Below are 22991 nucleotides of genomic sequence, written 5' to 3'. Positions count from 1 at the left end.
ACAGCAAAAGGGATTCTTTTTTCTATCCTTGCCAAGACTTGTTATTTCTAGTCTTTTTGATAAATGCCATCCTAAAAGGTGTGATTTGTATCTCCTTGATGATTAATGATGTTGAGCACCTTTTGTTGTACCTGTTAGCCAATTGTATCTCTTCTTTGGGAAAAGTCTAATTAGATCCTTTGCCTATTTTTTAATGGGGTTTTGGTTTTTGTTTGTTTGTTTGTTTTTGCTATTTAGGTGTAAGGGTAATATCAACATTTTATCAGATACATGGTTTCAAATATTTTCTCCCATTCCATAGGTTGCCTTTTCATCTTGATTGATTCTTTTGCTATGTAGAAACATTTTCATTTCCTGTAGTCCCAGTTGTTTATTTTTGCTTCTGTTGCCTGTGTTTTCAGTGTTAAATCCAAACAAATCATTGCCAAGACCAATGTCAAGGAGATTTTCCCCAATGTTTTCTTACAAGAGTTTTATAGGTTCAGAGCCTACATTTAAGTCTTTTAATCCATTTTGAGTTGACTTTTGTTTATGGTGTGAGATGAAGGTCCAGTTTTTTTTTTTTTAACCTGTGGATATCAGTTTTCCAACGCTATTTATTGAAGAGATTATTACTTTTCATATTGTGTACTGCTGATAATTCTGTTGAGAATCAGTTGACGGTATCTGCATGGGTATATATCTGGGCTCTTGATTCTGTTTCACTGATCTATGTGTCTGTTTTTGTGACAGAACCATACTACCTTGATTACTATAGCCCTCTAATACAGTTTGAAATCAGGACATGTGATACATCCAGCTTTGTTCTTAATCAAGATTGCTTTAGCTATTTGGGGTATTTTTGTGGTTCTGTATAAATCTTAAGACCATTTTCCTATTTCTGTGAAAAATGCAAATTAGAATTTTGATAGAGGTTGAGTTGAATTTGCAAGTCACTTTGGGTTGTATGGACATTTTAACAATATTAATTCTTCCAAACTATGAGTATGTGATAGCTTTTTCTTTCTTTGTGCCTTCATTTTTTTTTTTTTTTTCTGTCAACATCTTGCTTTCTTCAGGCTCAGAGAGCACCCGCATGCCTTCAGACCATCTGCTACCTCAGATTGAGTAGACTTCAGAGCTGGAGTGGTGCATTAACCCTGAAATTCCTCATCAGTCATTGCCTTCTCAGCTGCCGCCTGCTCTTCCTTTTCAATCTCTTCGGGATCTCTTAGAAGAAGAGATCAGGCACAACCTCCGAAGGGTGTTCATGAGAGATGGTGCCACACATGTGCAGAACTTCCCAGGCGAGCATCTACCACATCAGACCCACTGAGGGTGCTCCCTTGTTGTTGCGTGAGATGGCAATGTCCAGGTAGTGCAGAGGAAATTCGGAGTTACACACTAGTAGGCAGGCAGGCTAACATGGGGGTTTCTGTGAGAGGCTGGCGGTCAGCCCTGGGATCAGTAACCACCAGAAGTCGTGGCTCTTGGTAGGCTGTCTGAATCTGGTTAGTGAAGGTTCTGGGAGTGAGGCAGCCAGGAATAGGAGTAGCTCCAGTGGCGGCAGATGGCATCCTGGAGGATATGACATGGTCATCAGCTGGATTTTCAAAGGCAAAAATGGCACAAGCTGCTAACAGAAGGCTCTCCCAGGTTCTCTTCAGATTCATGATGGAGATGCCGCCATGTTTCTTGTATGTACTGTTCCATTTGGGAGTCAAGGTAGGTGCCATATAAGTCGGTTCCTGCTGCAAGGAATTTGAGGACATCCTGTTCCTTCATTTGCAGGACATCAAGGACTCCTCCCCTTTAAGTTATGAGGGGAATCCAGAATAACTCTGTATGGACCCCTGTCTGGGTAGCATGGAAAGGCGGGAATGACTATTACTTTAGCTAATTAATAATGTCTTTTCAGCAGCACATCAAAAGATCATATATCATAATCAAATGGGATTTATCCCTGGGATGCAAGGATGGTTCAACATATACAAATCAATAAATGTTGATACAATACATTAACAAAGTGAAGGATAAAAATCGCATAATCACAATCGGTGCAGAGAAAGTATTTGGCAAAATTGAGCATCATTTTGTAGTAAAAATTCTCAATGAATTAGATAAAAAGGGATTGTACCTCAACTTAATAAAAGAAATGTAATGATAGGCCCACATCTAATATCATACTCAATGGCGAAAAGCTCAAAGCTTTTCCTTTAAGATCATAACTTGATCTTAGGGTGCCTGCTGTCTTTATTTCTATTCAATATAGTAGAGAAAGTCCTAGACAGAACAATTAGGCAAGAAAAATAAATTAAAAGGTATCCATTTCAGAAAGGAAAAAGTACAATTGTCTCTTGGCTATAGAATAAATGATCTCATGTATAGAAAACCCTGAAGACACCACTAAATATTGGTTAAAACTAATAAACTGAGTCAAGTTGCAGGATACAAAATCAACATATAGAAATCAGTTGTTTCTATACACTGAAAACAAGCTATCTGAAAAAGAAATTAAGAAAGCAATCCCATTTATAGTAATATCAAAAAGAATAAAATATTTACGAATAAGTTTAACCAAGTAGGTGAAAGAGATAGGAGAAAGAAGCAATTCTGCTAACCATGCAAACACTTCTCTTCTTGTCTTGAATATGTGCATGAACCTCAGACCTTGTTGGCAGTGATCTTATGATGAAGAGAAAACAAGCAAGGATGTGAAAAGCCCAAATAGGGAAGACAGGATGAGAAGACAGAAGGTCACTAATGCTGTCTTTGAGATCAAGGTTCAACCCTAACTCCAGATTTTTGCTGTACTAGTAAATAAGTGCTAAGCCTCCACTATTGACATTACTATGTCACCTGCAGCCAAAAGCATTCCTAACTAACTCACCTGCCTGCATCCTCCAAAACACCAAGTCTATAAGGATGCCTCAGGAAAAGCTATGTTCTTCACGCCTTGACCCTCAGGCTACTGTTAACTGTTCAAATTCCTTCCTGGGATTTTTTAAACTGAATCTAGGAAGAAAAGTCAGCCCTCTCACATGGCTAAAGTCTCACAAGTGTTAAAGCTGGGTCGCCAACAGCATTGATTTTTGCACTGAGCAGGATTACTGTCTACAGCAGAAACATAACTGCCAACGTGCACGTAAAGGAAGCATGGAAGTAAGCTCTGACCCAGCTCCCCGGGGCCAGCAGCTCCTGAGGCCAGCTGCACTGCTGCCCTTCCCACAGTTTGCTGGGCCAACCATTCTTCTAAAGCGAAAGTGATAGATAGTCAGTTAGTCACATGCAACTTTTTGGGACCCCATGGACTATAGTCTGCCAGGTTCCTCTGTCCATGGGATTCTCCAGGCACGAATACTGAAGTGGGTTGTCATTCCCTTCTCCAGGGAATCTTCCCGACCCAAGGATCAAACCCAGATCTCCTGCATTGCAGGCAGATTCTTTCCTGTCTGAACCACTTTTTGGGAGTTCTCATAAATCCCTCCTTTTGACTAAACTAGTTTTGAGTTAGTTTTCCTTAATTTATAAACCCAGAATGGAAGCTATGTATTTCAAATTCTTCCCAGAAGAACTTTCTTACAAGTTTTCCACTAAGTTAATATGAGAAGTAAGTACAAATTTTCCACAGTTTTCCATAAGAAAAAGGTAGAGCTCATCTTTTCCCTTAAGTCAGCCTAGGAAATGCTATGACTATTCTGCATTCAAATTCTACCTCTAATCTTAGCAGTGTAGTGACCTTGGGTAAGTTATATAACCTCTCTGGACCTTATTTTACTTATCTATAAAGTAAGGATGACACAGACTTCCCTGGTGGACCAGTGGCTAAGACTCCATGCTCCCAATGCAAGGGACCTGGGTTTGATCCCTGGTTGGGAAATTAGATTCCACATGCTGCAACCAAGAATTTGCATGTTGCAACTAAAAAAAAAAAAAATCCGATATGCTGCAACTAAAACCCACCCAGTCCTGCCAAATAAGTAAATAAATAAATAATAATAAATATTTTAAAAGTTGTTCATTGAAACAAATAAGGATGCTAAACTGTAACTAACTCAGAGTGTTTCTGAGAATTAAACAAATCAATACCTATAAAAATTTAGAAATGATATGAAATAACTGTGAACTAATATTCTTGGGCCTACATCAAAATCCTGAAAATAATGAGATACATGATCCACAAAAAATAATAAGTGACCTTTCAGCTATGGGTCCAACAAATTAATCTTTTAAGAATCTACAGTTTTTGTAGCATTTCACAGTGCTTAAGTAGCTTATAACTGTAATCAGAGGCTTCCCTGGTGACCCAGATGGTAAAGAAACTGCCTGCAATTTGGGAGACCTGGGTGCAATCCCTGGATCAGGAAGATCCAACTGTAATCACCCTGTGCTGTGCTTAGTCGCTTCCAACTCTTTGCAACCACGGACTATAGCCCGCCAGGCTCCTCTGTTCATGGGGATCCTCCAGGCAAGAATACTGGAGTGGGTTGCCTTGCCCTCCTCCAGGGGATCTTCCCAACCCAGAGATCAAACTCAGGTCTCCCAAATTGCAGGTGGATTCTTTACCATCTGAGCCACCAAGGATGCCCTGGAGGCAAGTAGATCAAAGATTCAGGAAATTTGTGGCACCTGTCCACTAGGGTATAACTAGAACTTGAACCCAAGGTTGGATGAATTACAAGACTCAACTTCTTTTATAACACCATACAGCCTCAGAATAAGGAAACATTCAATCTTTTGGTTCTGGGTAGTAAACTAAGATGATTACAGTAGACAAATAAGGCCTAAGATGATACTTTAAAACAAAAATTAAGCCCAGACAAAATGACCCCTGAAAAATCTCTTAATTCATCCATAAATTTCTTGCACTTATGTCCTTGAAAGCACAAAAGCCAAGAATTGATTCTTTTAGGTTTTGTTTTGCTTTGTGTTTTAAAAAATCTTTGAAGGAGGGCATACATGGAACCCCAAGGGGCAAAGGGGCATCTTTTGTAAGTTCTTCTGTTGAATTGGTATAGCTGAATTTGTACCAGAATAACATGTAATATTACTTCATGGTAACCATTGCTTAGGACGGCACTGTCTTCACTGAAGAGCGTGGCTGCCCACTCAGGATACAATCATTCAGCTTCCCTCCAACCTTCAGGAAGGATGAAACAGCCAACTCAAGGTCAAGGACAGAACAAAAGAGAAAAGTACAAATGTTCAAATATTGCTGTTTCCTCAAGAGTTAAGTAATTACATATTTGCCTTCTCACCCAATGGACTGCCTTCACACACCTTTATGTTTGAATAAATTATGAGATTCTAGCTAATATTGCCCATAGAACACAGAGGCTTTTTAATCACCACTCTGGCTCAAAATCCCACAAATCATAACAGGAGAAAAAGATTTAAGGCAAACAAAACAAAAGGAGAAAAACAACAATTAAATTTTGAAAGCTGGAGAGGAACAGAAATGAGCAGACCAGAGGAAATGTTTCAGCAGTGAGGAAACCCTCTCCAAGAGGATTGTATCATGAGCTCCCAAATGACTCAGGACGGGGGACAATGGTTATGAATGAAAGATGTTGGCAGGCAGAGAACAAGGAAATGGCTGAAGTCCAAAAAACAACCAGATCACCCAGGCTCCCTCCATCAAATCCTTTATGCTTTCACCCTATCTCACACACCCAAGGGCATCTTAGCAAGAGTAACAAGAGCTCCAAGCCTGCCCACCTCTTGGGAGCCCCAAATGTTCACAGAACACACTTATGAGGTCGTAACCCCACCAAAAGTGAAAGTCGCTCAGTTGTGTCCAACTCCTTATGACCTCAAGGACTGTAGCCCACCAGGCTCCTCTGTCCATGGGATTTTCCAGGCAAGAATACTGAAGTGGGTTGCCGTTCACTTCTCCAGGGGATTTTTCTGACCCAGGGATCACACCCAGATCTCCCACACTGAGGGCAGATTTTATACCATCTGAGCCACCAGTGAAGTCCAGACCCCACCAAACCTGGGCTTTATCCTCCCATTTAACTGGATCTTTACTTTCTCACTGCAGCATCCCCTGGAAACATTTTACTCTTCGCTGCCTTGCACAGCTGGTCTGCAGACACTCATTTCAGTCTTACAGCTGACGTAGAATTTTCTGTCTTTTGCTACCTAGCAACTTGGGTGAAACAGAATTTAATATCCTATCACACTTACATAATCAAATATTATACGGCTAAATACTGGCTCTTAGAAACATCATGACACACCTATAATAGGGGAAGTGTCTGATTTGGGGTGAAGGAAAGAGCTAAATCCTTATTTTCCAAAGGAAAACATCAACAGATAATGAAAGTGAAAGTGTTAGTCACTCAGTCATGTCCAGCTCTTTGGGACCCTATGGATTGTAGCCCTCTAGGCTCCTCTGTCCATGGGAGTCTCCAGGCAAGAATACTGGAGTGGGTTGGCATTTCCTTCTCCAGAGGATCTTTCCACCCTAGAGATCAAACCTGGGTCTCCTGCATTGCAGGCAGATTCTTTATTGGTCTAAGCCACCCGGGAAGCCCAAATATATATTTATTTGGCTGCGCCAGGTCTTAGCTGCAGCATGTGGGATCTAGTTCCCCAACCAGGGATTGAACCCACGCCTCCTGCATTTGGAGCTCAGAGTCTTAGCCACTGGACCACCAGGGAATCCCTCGATAATACCCAAAACTAAAAAATACATCAAGAGATAGGCGTGTACACCGAAAGATGAATGGATAAAGATGTGGTATACACACACACACAAACACATACACACACACAGGAATACTACTCAGCCATAAAAGAATGAAATAATGCCATTTGCAGCAACATAGATGGACCTAGACATGATCATATTAAATGAAGTAAGTTAGAGAAAGACAAATACCACATGATATCACTTATATGTGGAATCTAGAATATGACACAAATAAACCCATCAATGCACAGAAACAGATACAAAGACATAGAGAACAGACTTGTGGTTGCCAGTGGGGAGGGGAGTGGGGAAGGGAAGGATGGGGAGTTTGGGATTAGCAGTTGCAAATGGTTTTGTATAGGGTGAATAAACAAGGTCCCTCTGTATGGCACAGGGAACTATATTCAACATCTTGTGATAAGCCATAACAGAAAAGAATATTTTGAAAAGAAGGCATATATATATACATATATATATATATATATGTGCATGTGTGCATGCATGCTAAGTTGGTTTGGTTGTGTCTGAAATAAGCACAATGTTGAAAATCAACTCTATTTCAGTGGTATTTAAAAAAAGAAATGGGAGTACAAACTTGTTTTTTGGAAATATAGAGGTAAAACAGAAGAAACAGCTCCAAAAGCTGGACGCAATTGCTCTGGGGTCTGGGAATGGAATGGAGGGGAGAGGGCCACTGTTTGCACGATGAGTTCTGTACAACTGTGTGACTTTAAAATTACATGTAACCTTGAAAAAATAAAAAATCAGACAAAAATAAAATGCATAGGGAGGAATCCATTCCCTCTCCTAAACTGCTAACTCCATGTTCAGTTTTGCTTCCACTTTCACAAGGGTAAGTCACGTCACAACGTCAGAGTGGTTAACCACAAATGCACATTTTAAACAAGTTTGAGAAATCCACACAGAAACATTACAAACTAGGAGATGACACGTCAGTCCATAAAGTCTTTCCCAAATGGATTCTTTCACACAGTGAGATCCTCTAATAGATCTAAACCGACTCAACCACTTTAAACTGTGACTTATACACCACTTTACAGCCATATATTCATCGAAGGTAGAAAAGGAGGTGTTCGAACTGCAGCTCCCACACCATCACACTGGAGAGGATGAAATTACGTGAGATTACCACCTTAAGAAACTTGAAACAGTCGCTGGTTATATACTTCAATCAAAATATACACTTTTCAGTATTTTTTTGAATGAGGCGATCAATCCATTATGACACCGCTTAGAGCTTATGAGTTAAAATGAGTACTTTGTGACTGGTTTCTCACCTTTAGAGCAGTTCTGAAACAGAGATTCACAAGCATTATCAGAAGTGTGATCAAACTCCCCAAGGACTATGGCAAATAAAGGGCTTTAGTGAAGCTGACTGTTGAAACCCGTGTTCACTGTCAACATTCAGCTATTTCCCCCGCATCCACAGAGACTGTCCTCAGATCACGCCTTGTTTGATAACTTCCACCGCCCGGGATGTGCTGGAGTTGTTCCAAACACTCAGATTTGTTTTTCACTACATCACAGTGGTTTTGGCTTCCTGTGTTTAACTGTTTAACATTATATAGGTTTCAAATGATATTTTTTCCACCACAAAGGAACACGTGTCTAGAAGTCCACTGCATGCACTCACAAGATTTCCCGTGTACATTTTCACAGATTTATGAAAATGCCTGGAACTACTGAAATTTCTGGGCATATGTCAACCATGGACACCAAATTTCTACTATGAACTCAGCTTAAAATTCAGAACTGCACACAGACTAGTTTACAGAAAGTTCTAAATGCTGTCATCCAATTTTATTCTTTGTATACTTTTAAGAAGGTAAAGCATGTAATGTTTAAATCTAGTTTTCATAAAATTATATCCAGCCTCAGACAGTGATTGAAATAATCGAAATTATTGTTTTTAAATTTAACTGAAATTAAACTTTTTCAGATAGTGCCAGTATGGATTGGCATGATACCACACTCATTGTCATGTACCAACGGCTCTATTCAGATATACTGTGCGTGTGCTCAGTCGCTCAGGATGACCCCATGGAATGTGGCCCAGCAGGCTCTTCTGTACATGGAATTTTTCAGACAAAAATACTAGAGTGGGTTGCCATTTCCTACTCTAGGGTAATCTCCCCAACCCCTTGCGTCTCCTGCATTGGAAGGTGGATTTTTAGCCACTGTGCCACCTGGGAAGCCCCCATTCAGATATATGACAATTTTATCTCCATATCAGTGAATTCTAAACACGAACAACAGAAATAGTTTTATAAGGCTTTTGCATTATCCCATATATGTTTAAGACACTACAAGAAATATAGTATCTTTTTTTCCTTACAGGAAAACTTTATCCAAGTGTACTGGGGTGTCCCACACATACACATAGGCTTAAAAATCATTCTCCTAGTCAGTGATGAAAATGAATAAAATCAGTTAACACAACACTGTAAATCAACTACGCTTGAATAAAAAAATAAATGAATAACAACAAAAAAAAGAAAAGGAGCAAAATCAAATCAACAATGAATGATGTATCATCAACAACAACGCTGAAAGTAGGCACTGGTCCCACATTTCCAGCATAAACCTGAAGGCATGTGTGTTAGTCGCTCAGTTGTATCTTTGCAACCCATGGACTATAGCCCTGCAGGCTTTTCTGTCCATGGAATTCTCCAGGCAAGAATACTGGAGTGGATTGCCATTCCCTTCTCCAGAGGAACTTCCCAATCCAGGGATCAAATCCTGATCTCCTGCATCGCAGGCAGATTCTTTACCATTTGAGCTGCAGGTAAATCCCACTACCATAAATGATCTCCTGGGAGCTAAAAGAAGATAGCAAAATTGGTCATTAACTTATCTTCCCGAGAAAGCGATGCAGTGTAACCAGAATTTGAGGAAGTGCTAAAATGTGTCACCAGCATCTCTCAAGTATAAGGCTCCAGTGAGAAAGTGCGTAAGAAAGTCCCAAGAAAAATAGGAAATCCCACTTGGAATCAAGGCATCCCTCCTTCTGTCCACAGCATTCAGGCCATAGATCCTTAATCAGGAAACACACTCCAGGTGCCATCAATGAACCTGGGGACAATGAGCTTCGAGAACAGCCAGCTGAGCAAGTATACAGTGTGTAGTCCCTCTTCCATAAGTGGCCAAGCCTAGAGCATCGCTGCACCTCCCTTCTCACATACGGGAGGCCTATACCCTCCAAATGAGGAGAAGCCTTGGAAACCCAAAGGGCAAGGAAGGCAAGGATGACTCATGAACATAATCCCTCAGATGGATAAAACAAGTGATAGAAATGATATGATAACACAGACAGATGCCCCAAAGGCAACTGATAAAATTCAGCAGTTCAGTTCAGTTCAGTTCAGTCGCTCAGTCGTGTCCAACTCTTTGGGACCCCATGAATCGCAGCACGCCAGGCCTACCCGTCCATCACCAACTCCCGGAGTTTACTTAAACACATGTCCACTGAGTCAGTGATGCCATCCAGCCATCTCATCCCGTGTCATCCCCTTCTCCTCCTGCCCCGAGTCCCTCCCAGCATCAAGGTCTTTTCCAATAAGTCAACTCTTCACATGAGGTGGCCAAAGTACTGGAGTTTCAGCTTCAGCATCAGTCCTTCCAACGGACACCCACGACTGATCTGCTTTAGGATGGACTGATTGGATCTCCTTGCAGTCCAAGGGGCTCTCAAGAGTCTTCTCCAACACTACAGTTCAAAAGCATCAATTCTTCGGCGCTCAGCTTTCTTCACAGTCCAACTCTCACATCCAAACACGACCACTGGAAAAACCATAGCCTTGACTAGATGGACTTTTGTTGGCAAAGTAATGTCTCTGCTTTTTCATATGCTATCTAGGTTGGTCATAACTTTCCTTCCAAGGAGTAAGCGTCTTTTAATTTCACAGCTGCAATCACCATCTGTAGTGATTTGGGGGCCCCAAAAAATAAAGTCTGACACTGTTTCCACTGTTTCCCCATCTATTTCCCATGAAGTGATGGGACCGGATGCCATGATCTTAGTTTTCTGAATGTTGAGCTTTAAGCCAATTTTTTCACTCTCCTCTTTCACTTTCATCAAGAGGCTTTTTAGTTCCTCTTCACTTTCTGCCATGAGGGTGGTGTCATCTGCGTATCTGAGATTACAGTCATTCCCAATTAAAATACTTTTAAAATGGTAATAGTTGCTACTTCTCTAACATAACACCCTTAATAGTGAGAGTTTAAAGAAACCTCATTGAAAAGAAGATTGGAAAAAAAAAAAAAAAAGAAAGATGAAGGCTAGAAGTGTTAGGCAATTCAGAAAAAGAAAATGAAGTAAGTGGCAAACACTTTTGGAGGTTGTTGGCAACACGTATCAAAAGGCCTTTTACTAATCATTTGCATGTCTAAGATTTTATCCTCTGAGATAAGCCACCAGAGGTGTGCACATACATCTAAGGGCCTATGAAAATGGTAGATGAGACAGGTGTAGACACAGAACAAAAGCAACTGTAAAGGAATGTATGTATGTGTGTGTGTCGGCTATGTGTTAACAGTAAGCGGCGTTAAAAATGCCACCTACTGCAAAGGAAATTGACTGCAAAGGGGCGGAGTACATCTAAGTGATGGAAAAGTTCTATATCTTGATTGTGGTGGTGATTATACAACTGTGTACATTAGTCACACTGATAAGACTATACATTTTTAAATGAGTGAATTTCACTGTATATAAATTATAACTTTACAAAGCTGATTTTTCAAAAGGAGTCTAGGTGTATATAGGGCTTCCCATCACAGTGACAACTGGAAAGTAGGATGGAAGATTTTGTAGATGCAAGCAAAGGTGAAGAATTGGAGTAATTAATGAAATCAACCTACTGTATTAGGTTTGATTATAATAGAACCTATCCACTGCTGGAGCTTAAAAAATTGCCATTAATAAAAAATCTGTTGCTTCAAAATAAATGTCACCAGAAAAATAAATGACCCAATCAAAAAATGGGCCAAAGAACTAAACAGACATTTCTCCAAAGAAGACATACAGATGGCTAACAAACACATGAAAAGATGCTCAATATCACTCATCATCAGAGAAATGCAAATCAAAACCACAATGAGGTACACGCCAGTCAGGATGGCTGCTATCCAAAAGTCTACAAGCAATAAATGCTGGAGAGGGTGTGGAGAAAAGGGAACCCTCTTACACTGTTGGTGGGAATGCAAACTAGTACAGCCGCTATGGAGAACAGTGTGGAGATTCCTTAAAAAACTGGAAATAGAACTGCCATATGACCCAGCAATCCCACTTCTGGACATACACACTGAGGAAACCAGATCTGAAAGAGATACGTGCACCCCAATGTTCATCGCAGCACTGTTTATAATAGCCAGGACATGGAAGCAACCTAGATGCCCATCAGCAGATGAATGGATAAGGAAGCTGTGGTACATATACACCATGGAATATTACTCAGCCATTAAAGAGAATTCATTTGAATCAGTTCTAATGAGATGGATGAAACTGGAGCCCATTATACACAGTGAAGTAAGCCAGAAAGATAAAGAACATTACAGCATACTAACACATATATATGGAATTTAGAAAGATGGTAATGATAACCCTATATGCAAAACAGAAAAAGAGACACAGACGTACAGAACAGACTTTTGGACTCTGTGGGAGAAGACGAGGGTGGGATGTTTCGAGAGAACAGCATCGAAACATGTATATTATCTATAGTGAAACAGATCACCAGCCCAGGTGGGATGCATGAGACAAGTGCTCGGGCCTGGTGCACTGGGATGACCCAGAGGAATCGGGTGGAGAGGGAGGGGGGAGGGGGGATCGGGATGGGGAATACATGTAAATCCATGGCTGATTCATGTCAATGTATGACAAAACCCACTACAATACTGTAAAGTAATTAGCCTCCAACTAATAAAAATAAATGAAAAAATAAATAAATAAATAAATGTCACCCAAACTACATAAGGATATGAATTAATGATTACTATACTTTAAGTAAAATAAACTGAATAACACTATGCTCTTTATTCTGGAAAAAAAAAAAAAAAAAAAAAGTCCACATCCATCTATGCAAAGACATGCATAAAACAATGTGCCTAAATTTTTAACAGGCAGTAGTATAAAATTATAAGTAATTTCCAACCTTTATATTACATAAGTATTGTCCAATACTTATCTAGAATAAACACATATTCCTCCTAAATTCTAAAGAAATAATAAATTTGAAGTGTTTTGGAAGTGTCCCAGTAGGGGATATGTCCCAAGCTCAAGAGGCATGCTAGAATTTGCTCAAGTGTCAATGAAAAGGCTTCCTCCAAGTGACAAAACTGATATAGGGGCAAAAATCAGATTGTATTGAGGACCAAGTGCTTGGAAATTCTTGGTAAACCAGGAGGGAATCATTGGAAAACACACAAATACAGAATAATAGCTAGATCATGTTACCAGCAGAGAAAGACCATTACAGGTATCTAACAAAAAGGGAGTGGGAAGCAACCTGAATGTACACCAACAGATAAATGGATAAAAAAGATGTGGTACATATATGCAATGGAATATTACTTAGACATAAAAAAGAATGAAACAATGCCATTTGCAGCAACATGGATACAGCTAGAGATGATCATACTAAGCAAAGTAAGTGAGACAGAAAGATAAATATCATATATAATTTATATGTGGGATCTAACAAAATAATACAAATGAACTTATTTAGACAAAAGAAATAAGACTCACAGAAACAAATTTATGCTTACCAAAAGGGAAAGTGGAGGGAGGGATAAATTAGTGAGTTGGGATTAAAGTATACACACCACTAGAGATAATCAACAGGAAAGGAGTATGTCAAGTCTGTGTATTGTCATCCTGTATATATGTCAAGGCTGCATATTACCCCATATGTTTAACTTACATGCAGAGCACATCATGAGAAGCGCTGGGCGGGATGAAGCACAGGCTGAAGTCAAGATTGCCGAGAGAAAAACATCAATAGCCTCAAATATGCAGACACCACCACTTTTATGGCAGAAAGTGAAGAAATAAGGAGCCTCCTGATGAAAGTGAAAGAGGAGACTAAAAAAGTTGGCTTAAAACTCAACATTCAGAAAACTAAGATCATGGCATCCAGTTCCATCATTTCATGACAAATAGATGGGGAAACAATGGAAACAGTGACAGACTTTATTTTAGGGAGCTCCAAAATCACTGCAGATGGTGACTGCAGCCATGAAATTAAAAGGCGCTTGCTTCTTGAAAGAAAAGCTATGACCAATCTAGATAGCATATTAAAAAGCAGAGACATTATTTTGCCAACAAAGGTCCGTCTAGTCAAAGCTATGGTTTTCTCAGTAGTCATATATGGATATGAGAGTTGGACTATAAAGAAAACTGAGCACAGAAGAATTGATGCTTTTGAACTGTGGTGTTGGAGAAGACTCTTGAGAGTCCCTGGGACTGCAAGGAGTCCATCCTAAAGATCAGTCCTGGGTGTTCATTGGAAGGACTGATGTTGAAGCTGAAGCTCCAATACTTTGGTCACCGGATGCAAAGAACTGACTCACTGGAAAAGACCCTGATGCTGGGAGGGATTGAAAGCAGGAGGAGAAGGAGACGACAAAGGATGAGATGGTTGGATGGCTGACCATCCATCACTGACTCGATGGACATGAGTTTGAGTATACTCCAGGAGTTGGTGATGGACAGGGAGGCCTGGTGTGCTGCGATTCATGGGGTCGCAAAGAGTTGGACACAACTGAGAGACTGAACTGAACTGAACTGCAGAGTACAGGGAACACTATACTCTGTAACAGCCTATTCATTTTTAAATGGGCGACTTTTATTGTATATAAATTATAACTCTATAAAGCTGATTTTTCAAAATGAGTCTAGGTGTAGATAGGGTGACAAGTAGAAAGTTGCATGGACGATTGTGTAGATGCAGGCAAAGGTGAATAATTGGAGTAATTAATGAAAGCAACCTACTGTATTAGGTTGAATTATAATAAAACCTACCCATTGCTAGAGCTTTAAAAATTGACATTAATAAAGAATCTGTTGTTTCAGTATAAATGTCACCCAAACTAAACATAAGGATATGAATTAATGATTACTATATTTTAAGTAAAATAAGTTGAATAACACTATGCTGATTATTCTGGTTAAAAAAAAATCCACATCCATCTATGCAAAGACATGCATAAAACGAGCTTAAATTTTTAACAGACAGAAGTTTTAACAGGCAAAAGAATCTGAAAAAGAATAGATGTATCTATACGTGTAACTGACTCACTTGGGTGCATACCTGAGACTAACAGAACACTGTAAATCAGTTATACTCTAATAAAATATTAAATTGAAAAAAAGAGGGCGTGATGGTCATCGCAGATTCAACAGTTCCCCAAAACCAGCAGGAAGTATGTCTTGGCAGACTACCCCACACCTTATCCTATTGACCAGGGCCACCTCACTGGTCCAAACATGCTCAGCACAGGCAAGATGGTGAAGGGCAAGGTCACCAGAGGCAGGCACCAGACGCAGGGCAGTGGTGGTGTCTTTGGCACTCAAGCATCCGGCTGCAGGCCTTGGGAGAACTACGGCTAGAAACCTAGGGGTGGGGCCCGAACGAGGGCATGTCCAAATGATCCTTGATCACAATTCAGAAAGCAGAGCAAGGCAGTCCACGGGGAAGTTCAGCACTTACACATCATGAGTCAGAACCCTGCAGATTATAAGCATCACCTACTGGGAGAAGAAAAAGATGCTTCCGGCAGGCATGTCTCTCTGTGCACAGAAAACAAGGCACTCCAGCCAGAGGAGACACGTAAGAAAGTGCGTTCTGGGAGGCTAGACAGTGCAGTCTGAGAAAAAATTAAGAAGTTTAAACAAAAGGTGGAAACTGCTCCCAAAGGTCTCTTGTCCAGAAAATAGACGATTGTTCAGAAAGGCTCCTAGGAATTTTATGAAGATCTAAAGGGTAAGACATTTATTGACTCAGCAAAAATATATGTACACTTTAAAACTTCTAGTCCTGGTTCATCTCTTGTTCATGAGTTCTAAGAATAGAGTTCCAAGAATAGAGGTGAAACTCTTGAGATCAAAAAAATGAGGCCAAAAGTCTAACATGATTTCAAACAAGTTAGTTACATTTTTCAGTTTATAAAAAGGAAGTGATCGTTTTTTGCATGCTGATGGACAATTATCAGCTTCTCAGGTGGCCCAATGGTAAAAAATCTACCTGTCAAGCAGGAGACACGGGTTTGACCCCTGGGTCGGAAAGGTCCCCTGGAGAAGGACAGGGCAACCCTCTCCAGTATTCCTGCCTGGAGAATCGCACGGACAGAGGAGCCTCACCGACTACAGTTCATGGGGTTGCAAGGAGACACGACTGAGGGACAGAGTACACATGCATGCGTGTAAAAAGCAAGCAAGTTTCAGCTTGCGTAAGTAAGTTAACTTTTTTCTACATATTCCTCCCTCCATTCAATGCTAAAGTTCTCATATATTTACATCACCATCACAGCGCTTTCTTTTGCATTGATCTAGGACAGACAGGCTTCTCCACCCTGGCACTGTGGCATTTGGGCTGGCTAACTCATTGTTGTGGGCAACGTTCCTGTTCATCAGATGATTTTTACCAGCATCCCAGGCCCTACCTTCTACAGCCTCCACTCTTGTGGTTGTGACAACCAGAAATGTGCAAGGGCTTGAAAGGCAGACCACCCCACCCGCATTTGAGAACCACATACTTTTGCAGCATTTTGACCACACATGGGCTATTGCAAAGTCTGGCTATTATAGACAGTCACTGGGGACTTCATAAACCTCAGTGAACTTGCTTAGAATTGAATGTAAAGAGAATAACAACATGCTTTTTAGTTGTCTGCTGTGATTTAACCTAATTTGAGGAAAATGTAAAATTTACCAGAGGGTGTGTTGAAGGGTAAGTCTTTTATCATAAAAATAAGACCATCTCATAAATTTTACAGAAAGTTTCAGTCATGCCTTTGTGTTTCCACAGCTGGCAAGAAAAGTAGGACTAGGCTAGAAGGCAGAAGTATAAAACCCTGTTACCAGCACAAACCACTGCATAATTAGCAGATGTAGGTTATGTTAGAATGAGCGTACCTATATATCATCAATGGATTCTCCGTTGTATGCACGTAAGAGTGTTCTGTTTGGTGAAAACAGCCACTAAGTGTGAATAAAGGGGTTATTGCCCCAAAATTATTCTATGGAAATATATTTAAATCTTGATTCTCTTGCTCTAATCTCTATCCACCTCTCTTTTTTTCCCTTTTTCAGCGCTAATATACACTTTAGACCCTAAGCACCTTCTCAGACTTTTGCCTTCAGATCTTTACATCATTCAGGGGCATCTTTCAAGATGCTAAAAAACTGTATTCCTTCACAAATCACGCTCCCTTGATTTTTATACTCTAAACATCCAAACCTCACCTATCAAAACCTTTCAGTTTAGATTATTATAATATTCATCATTAGTTATTATTAATTACTATTGACTCAGAGAAACTTTTAGCTATTTTGGTTACTTCTCAAATTTTTTTCTCTCCCTTTTTCTAAAGCCCTGAATTTTTATTTTCCACCCTGCACTTTTTTTTTTAAGTTTATTTGACCTTTTCAACTTTATTATCTTTTCATTTTAAAAATTTACTTAATTGGAGGGTTTATTTTATTTATTTATAAATTTAACTAATAAAATAATAAATTTAATTTATTTTTACTGGAGGATAATTACCATACTATATTATGATGGCCTCTGCCATACATCACCATGAACCAGCCATAGGCATTCTTGTGTCCTTCCCTTCTGAAACTCCCTCCCACCTCCCTCCCAACTCCATCCCTCTAGGCTGTCACAGAGCACTGGCGTATTTTTTAAGGCGAGTCTCACTGATTTACAACGTTGTGTCTGTTCTGGCCCTACAACAGTGTGAATCAGCTATATGCATACACACACACGCCCCCCTCGGGAGCCTCCCCCTCACGGCCCCCATCCCACCCCTCGAGGCCATCACAGAGCGCGTAGCTGAGCTCCCGGCGCCATAAGCAGCTTCCCGCGGCTTCTATTTCAAACATGGTGGCGTGTATATGTCAGGGCTGCTCTCCCAGTTCACCCCACCCTCCCCTTCCCTACCCCCATATCCACAAACCTGTTCTCTATGTCTGCGTCTCTATTCCTGCTCGGCAAGGAAGTTTCATCACACCCTGTACTCCCCTTTTTCCACATGTTTCTCTCTCAGAAAACTTAGACACACTGGCAGTAAAAGCACTGACCAAGCAAACATTTTTTATGGAGTCCGTCCTAAGAGCATAGCCCTGGATCAGGAGCCGTGATGCAGGAGGTGAGTAGCTACGGAGGTTCTGCCCTTATAAGCCCGGAACGCAGGTTCATTCACAATGTCAGACAGCTGGAAATAAAAGCACAGGGGTACCTTAGCGGGGCCATCCCCATGCTCCACGCAGAGCCTCTCCTCTGAGCAGGAACATCCAAGCAGCTTATCACCAGGCAGGGCGTGTGGGCTCCTGGTCCAGAGCTTGGCTCCATCATTGACTGCGGAGCATGCTGGGTGTGTTACCACATGTCTCTAAGAATGAACCTTATTCAACAGCTGGATTAGGGCTAGTCTGACCTATAGCAATCATTCCAGCAACTTCAAAAGGTTCAATCTAACAAATAATGGGGATATGATCATATCAACATTTCTGGGATCACTGGAAGTTTCAAATGAATTAATGAAAGTCAAGCCCTTAAATCATGCCCAGTCCATAATGAACATGCAATACAAATTTATTATCATCATGAACATTTTCTGATACTCATGTCCCTCCATGAATTCAAACTTCCTATAAAGAGGCCTCTTTCTCACTCACCTCTGAGTTTACCCGTATCTCTAACTCCTAGAACGGTTCTGGGTGCCTAGTAAATAACTCATACACGTGTGCAGATGAGTGAATAAATGAAGTGTAGCTGCAGAGTGAGCCCGATGGTTGGAAGCCTTTGCACAAAGCAGATGGCCCATGAAACCAGCAAGAGTCAAATCTGTAGAAAGGACCAGGGATGAGCATGTTAAATGACGTGAGGGACGGACTTGTACAAAGAGCGGGAAGAATTCCATGCAGGCCGGCCAGGGCCCCAGCCCTACAAGATGACCTGTGGGTGGGGAAAAAAGGCTCCTCTCTGGGCCTCTGTAGACAGCAGCCTCACTTGCTGAGGATCAAGAGCCTTGGGCAGGGCGCACCCTCCACAACCATCCAGAGTGGCCCTGGGGTGGCTCCCTGAGAGGCAGAAGAGGATTTCATCTTCCCCGTAGGTACTCAGGACCTGAGACTCCACGGTAAATTGCCTGCTGCCATCAGCAAACACTCTCCTCGAGGCTCCAGCTTCATCTCTCCCTCCAGACCTCAGCCAACAGAGCAGCACCCCAGGGGGTTTGAATCTCAACTCTGCTGCTTATGTGACCCGGAGTAAGCGAAACTTAACTTCTCTGTGCTTCGGTTCCCTTGTCTGGAAAAATGGAATGCTGATACTTGCCACACTGCTGCCATAAGGAGCCGGCTGAGAAGCAGGTTGTGAGACACTCAGCCCCCCCAGGCCCTGGCAACACCCAGTGAGGGACTCTGGGTACCACAGACATGGCTAGATGATGTTCCCTGCGTTTCTGATATGAGGCATTTGGAAAGCTAGCTGTTTGAAATGAAAAATAGCTCTTTATGCTCCTTGGAGATGGAGAATTGTACATTCTCACACTTTAAATTACCTGTTTTATCGAGTACAGGAAGTTGGTGCTATGTTTTTGGCTAATAAATACTAATATTAGAACATTTTTGAGGAGCAGAAACTAGGAGAAAGCATTTAGATTTTATATATGTTAACAATTGCACAGTCTCTTATCCTTGAGACGGATTCCAGAAGATGGTTAGGATTCCTTTGCTCAACTTACAAATGGAGAAACTGAGGCCCAGAAAGACAGAAAGGCTGGCTGGAGGGCACACAGAAATAGTAGTAGAGTCGACTGAAGCAAGTTGCGTATTGAGGAATCTGGAGCTCATATAGTAAGTGACAACCAAGAACAAGAATTCAATATTACAAACACAGAAGGAGGTATAGGATGTTGGAAGGACAGGACCCTTGCATGTGAGCAGGCTTGAAGCTTTAACTTTATTCCCTGCAAGACTGCTCCTCCTTTGGCTGGGATTAGGTGTGACCTACTGCATTCAGGGGCTTTCCACGTGGTGCAGTGGTAAGGAATCCACCTGCCAAAGCAGCAGACGCAAGAGTCACGAGTTCGATTCCTGGGTCGGGAAGATCCTCTGGAAATGGCAACCCACTCCAGTATTCTTGCCTGGAAAATTCAATGGACAGAGGAGCGTGGTGGGCTACAGTCCATGGGGTCACAAAAGAGCTGGACACGACTGAGCGGCTGAGCGCAGCACACAGCATTCAGATGCCATGTTACGGAGTGTGTGTGGCCCGTGCTCCACGCCTTACGGACCATAATTCTGGAAACATCCACCCAGCCTCATGCTCCCCAGGCTCCCAACACCAGGAGCCCTGAGTGTGATGGTCAGTTTCACACGTCAACTTGTCTGGGCCGCCGTACTCAGTCACTGAATCAAACTCCAGTTTATTTTGGTGTTGCCGGGGAGGTCTTAAGTAGATGTGGTGAACCCTCGATGATGTGTGTGTGTGTATGTTAGTCACCCAGTCGTGTCTGACTTTTTGTGACCCCATGAACTGTAGCTCACCACCTTCCTTTGTCCAGGCAATTCTCCAGGCAAGAATACTGGAGTGGCTTGCCATTCCCTTCTCCAGAGGATCTTCCCAACCCAGGGATCAAACTTGGGTCTCCTGCATTGTAGGTGGATTCTTTACCGTCTGACCCACCAGGGAAGCCCCCTGATGTGGATAGACCTCATCCAATCAGTTGAAGGACATAGGCGCAGAAATGGGACTCTCCAGACATCAATTGTGCCTCAAAACTGTAACACAGAAATCCTGCCTGAATTTGCAACCTGCAGGCTGCTCTACGGATTTCACACTTACCAGCCCCACAACTGCCTGACCCAGTTCCTTAAAATAAATCATATATCTGTGTATTTATACATGCATGTCTGTATATAATCTTTCCTATATGCACAAATGTATGTACTTATAAACATTACATAAATATTCAGTATACACACACATACACATGCACATCTACACATCCTTGCCCCTGTCTCCCTGGAGAATCCTGCCTCATACACTGGGTCCCTCCTCCTCATGGGGTGGGTCTGGGTAATTCTTCACTGCTGTGCAGTTCAGGGTGATATACAGCACAGCATGGGGCCAGCTCCTGGAAGAGATTCCGGGGTTCTGTTCTATGAGCAAGCATCCCTGGTCCTTTCTCATCATACATTTTCTCATGGGAGAGTCCCCTCCACCAATCCTTAGCCTTATGCTTCCCAGTCTCCCAAGACTATGCACTCACCCAACAGAGCATATGCAGAGGGCCTGGTGGGACTTCTCGTAAAATACAATGAGCCGGGTCTTTGCCTGCACATCCTCCAGTAATCCAGAGGTCTGAAACTTTCAGCAGGAGCTGGATCCCATTGTCAAAGTGCTTTATTTGTCCCATATTTCTTTAAAGGAATTTAAGCCAACATTTAGGAGCTTCCCCGGTGGCTCAGACAGTAAAGAATCTGCCTGCAATGCAGGAGACAAGTGTTCGATTCCTGGGTCAGGAAGATCCCTTGGAGGAGGGCCCGGCTACCCACTCCAGCATTCTTGCCTGGGGAATTCCTAGGAGCCTGGTGGGCTACAGACCATGGGGTTGCAAAGAGTCAGACAACGACTGAGCAACTTCACTTTCACAAGACAACATTTAAAAATTCATTAAATTTCACACCAAAAACTAGCTGTTCCAGTTTCCTCTGAAAATACTGAAATATCCAGAAACACCCCACAGGTATTGGAGAAGGAAATGGCAACCCACTCCAGTGTTCTTGCCTGGAGAACCCCAGGGACGGCGGAGCCTGGTGGGCTGCCGTCTGTGGGGTCACACAGAGTCGTACACGACTGAGCGACTTAGCAGCAGCAGCGGCGGCACCCCACAGGCGGGGCTGGCTACTACTTCATTTAGGAGCAAGTGCCCACTCATCCTCATCCCCACCACATCCTTTATTGCACCAGCTTCCTTCTTGTGTTAAGGGATTTAAAAGTGGCTTTGCAATCCCACCACCAGCCACGAGAGAAGTAAGGTTAGCTGCGTGAAGCTCTCGGCCACAGGCTGGGTGGGCCGTGGGGAGGCAGGAGCTGACCGAGGGCCTGGCCGATGTTCACCCTCCTGCTCTCCAGCCCGGACATTGGTCACTAGAGCCAAACCAGAGATACAGGGAAAAAATACAAACTCTTCATGTTTTCTAATCAGCAGTTCTCAAAACAGATTCCATGGCTCAGGAATTGGAAGATCTTGGCAATTCAGGATTATGTGAGGCCTTTGCTTTTCAATTTCTTCCAGCTCATCTACGTACAGTAGGAGCTAATAAATTCATCATTAGTAGGAGATGCTTTAAAGTTAATATTCTGGTAGAGAGGAAAGGACTGTCATAAGTTATCTATATGATTATGAAGCCACTTGAAAATAACAGCCAACCACTCTGAAATGTAGACTGCACTGTGGGGGGGGGGGTGACAAGAGGAAGCTGCTATTTGTACTATGACAGATCATCATTTGAGACAAGAGGCTTCATGAAACAAGGCGTTCATTTGTTCTTCTTACTCTGCTTCAGCTGTTGGTAGTCACGAGACAGGGTGATGAAATTCTGAATTTACTACTATGGCCACTAGCAGACTATGTGGTGCCTGTTCACAAATTAGATAAAGCATCCCCCCCACAACTGGCCCCTGAGCAGAAAAGTGAGGGACAAGGAACCTATTGGTGGGGGGAGGGGGGCGCTGGGGGTTCATACACGGGGGAGAAAAGCCCCGCAGACACTTGGAGTGGCCAGAAAAGGCAGCACCACCTCTGATTAAAAAGAGTTACCTTCCACGGCTTAGTGAGCAGAACACAGACTGAATATCAGAGCCAAGCTGTCCTCTTGTCTGGACGAATCTATGCAAAATATGCAAAACTAAAACTGTACCCATGTCTTCAGCAGTCATGCCTGGGGGATAAAATGTTATAGTTCTTATCTGCAAATAAAATACAGGAAAAGGAAGGAGAGAGAAATGTCAGTTCTTCTTAATTTTTTTATTAATTGTATTGAAGTGGAAGTGATTTACAAAGT

The 22991-nt window shown here is 42.0% G+C and overlaps 1 pseudogene; it reads right to left on the bottom strand.

Moving 5' to 3' along the window:
* Positions 1-1133: 1133 nt before the first annotated feature.
* On the bottom strand, positions 1134-17798 carry LOC122683247 (annotated as a pseudogene).
* Between the last annotated feature and the right edge of the window lie 5193 nt (positions 17799-22991).

This window comes from Cervus elaphus, chromosome 24 (genome assembly GCF_910594005.1).
Source record: "Cervus elaphus chromosome 24, mCerEla1.1, whole genome shotgun sequence".
Taxonomy (NCBI): domain Eukaryota; kingdom Metazoa; phylum Chordata; class Mammalia; order Artiodactyla; family Cervidae; genus Cervus; species Cervus elaphus.
This window is presented reverse-complemented; position numbering and strand designations above follow the sequence as displayed.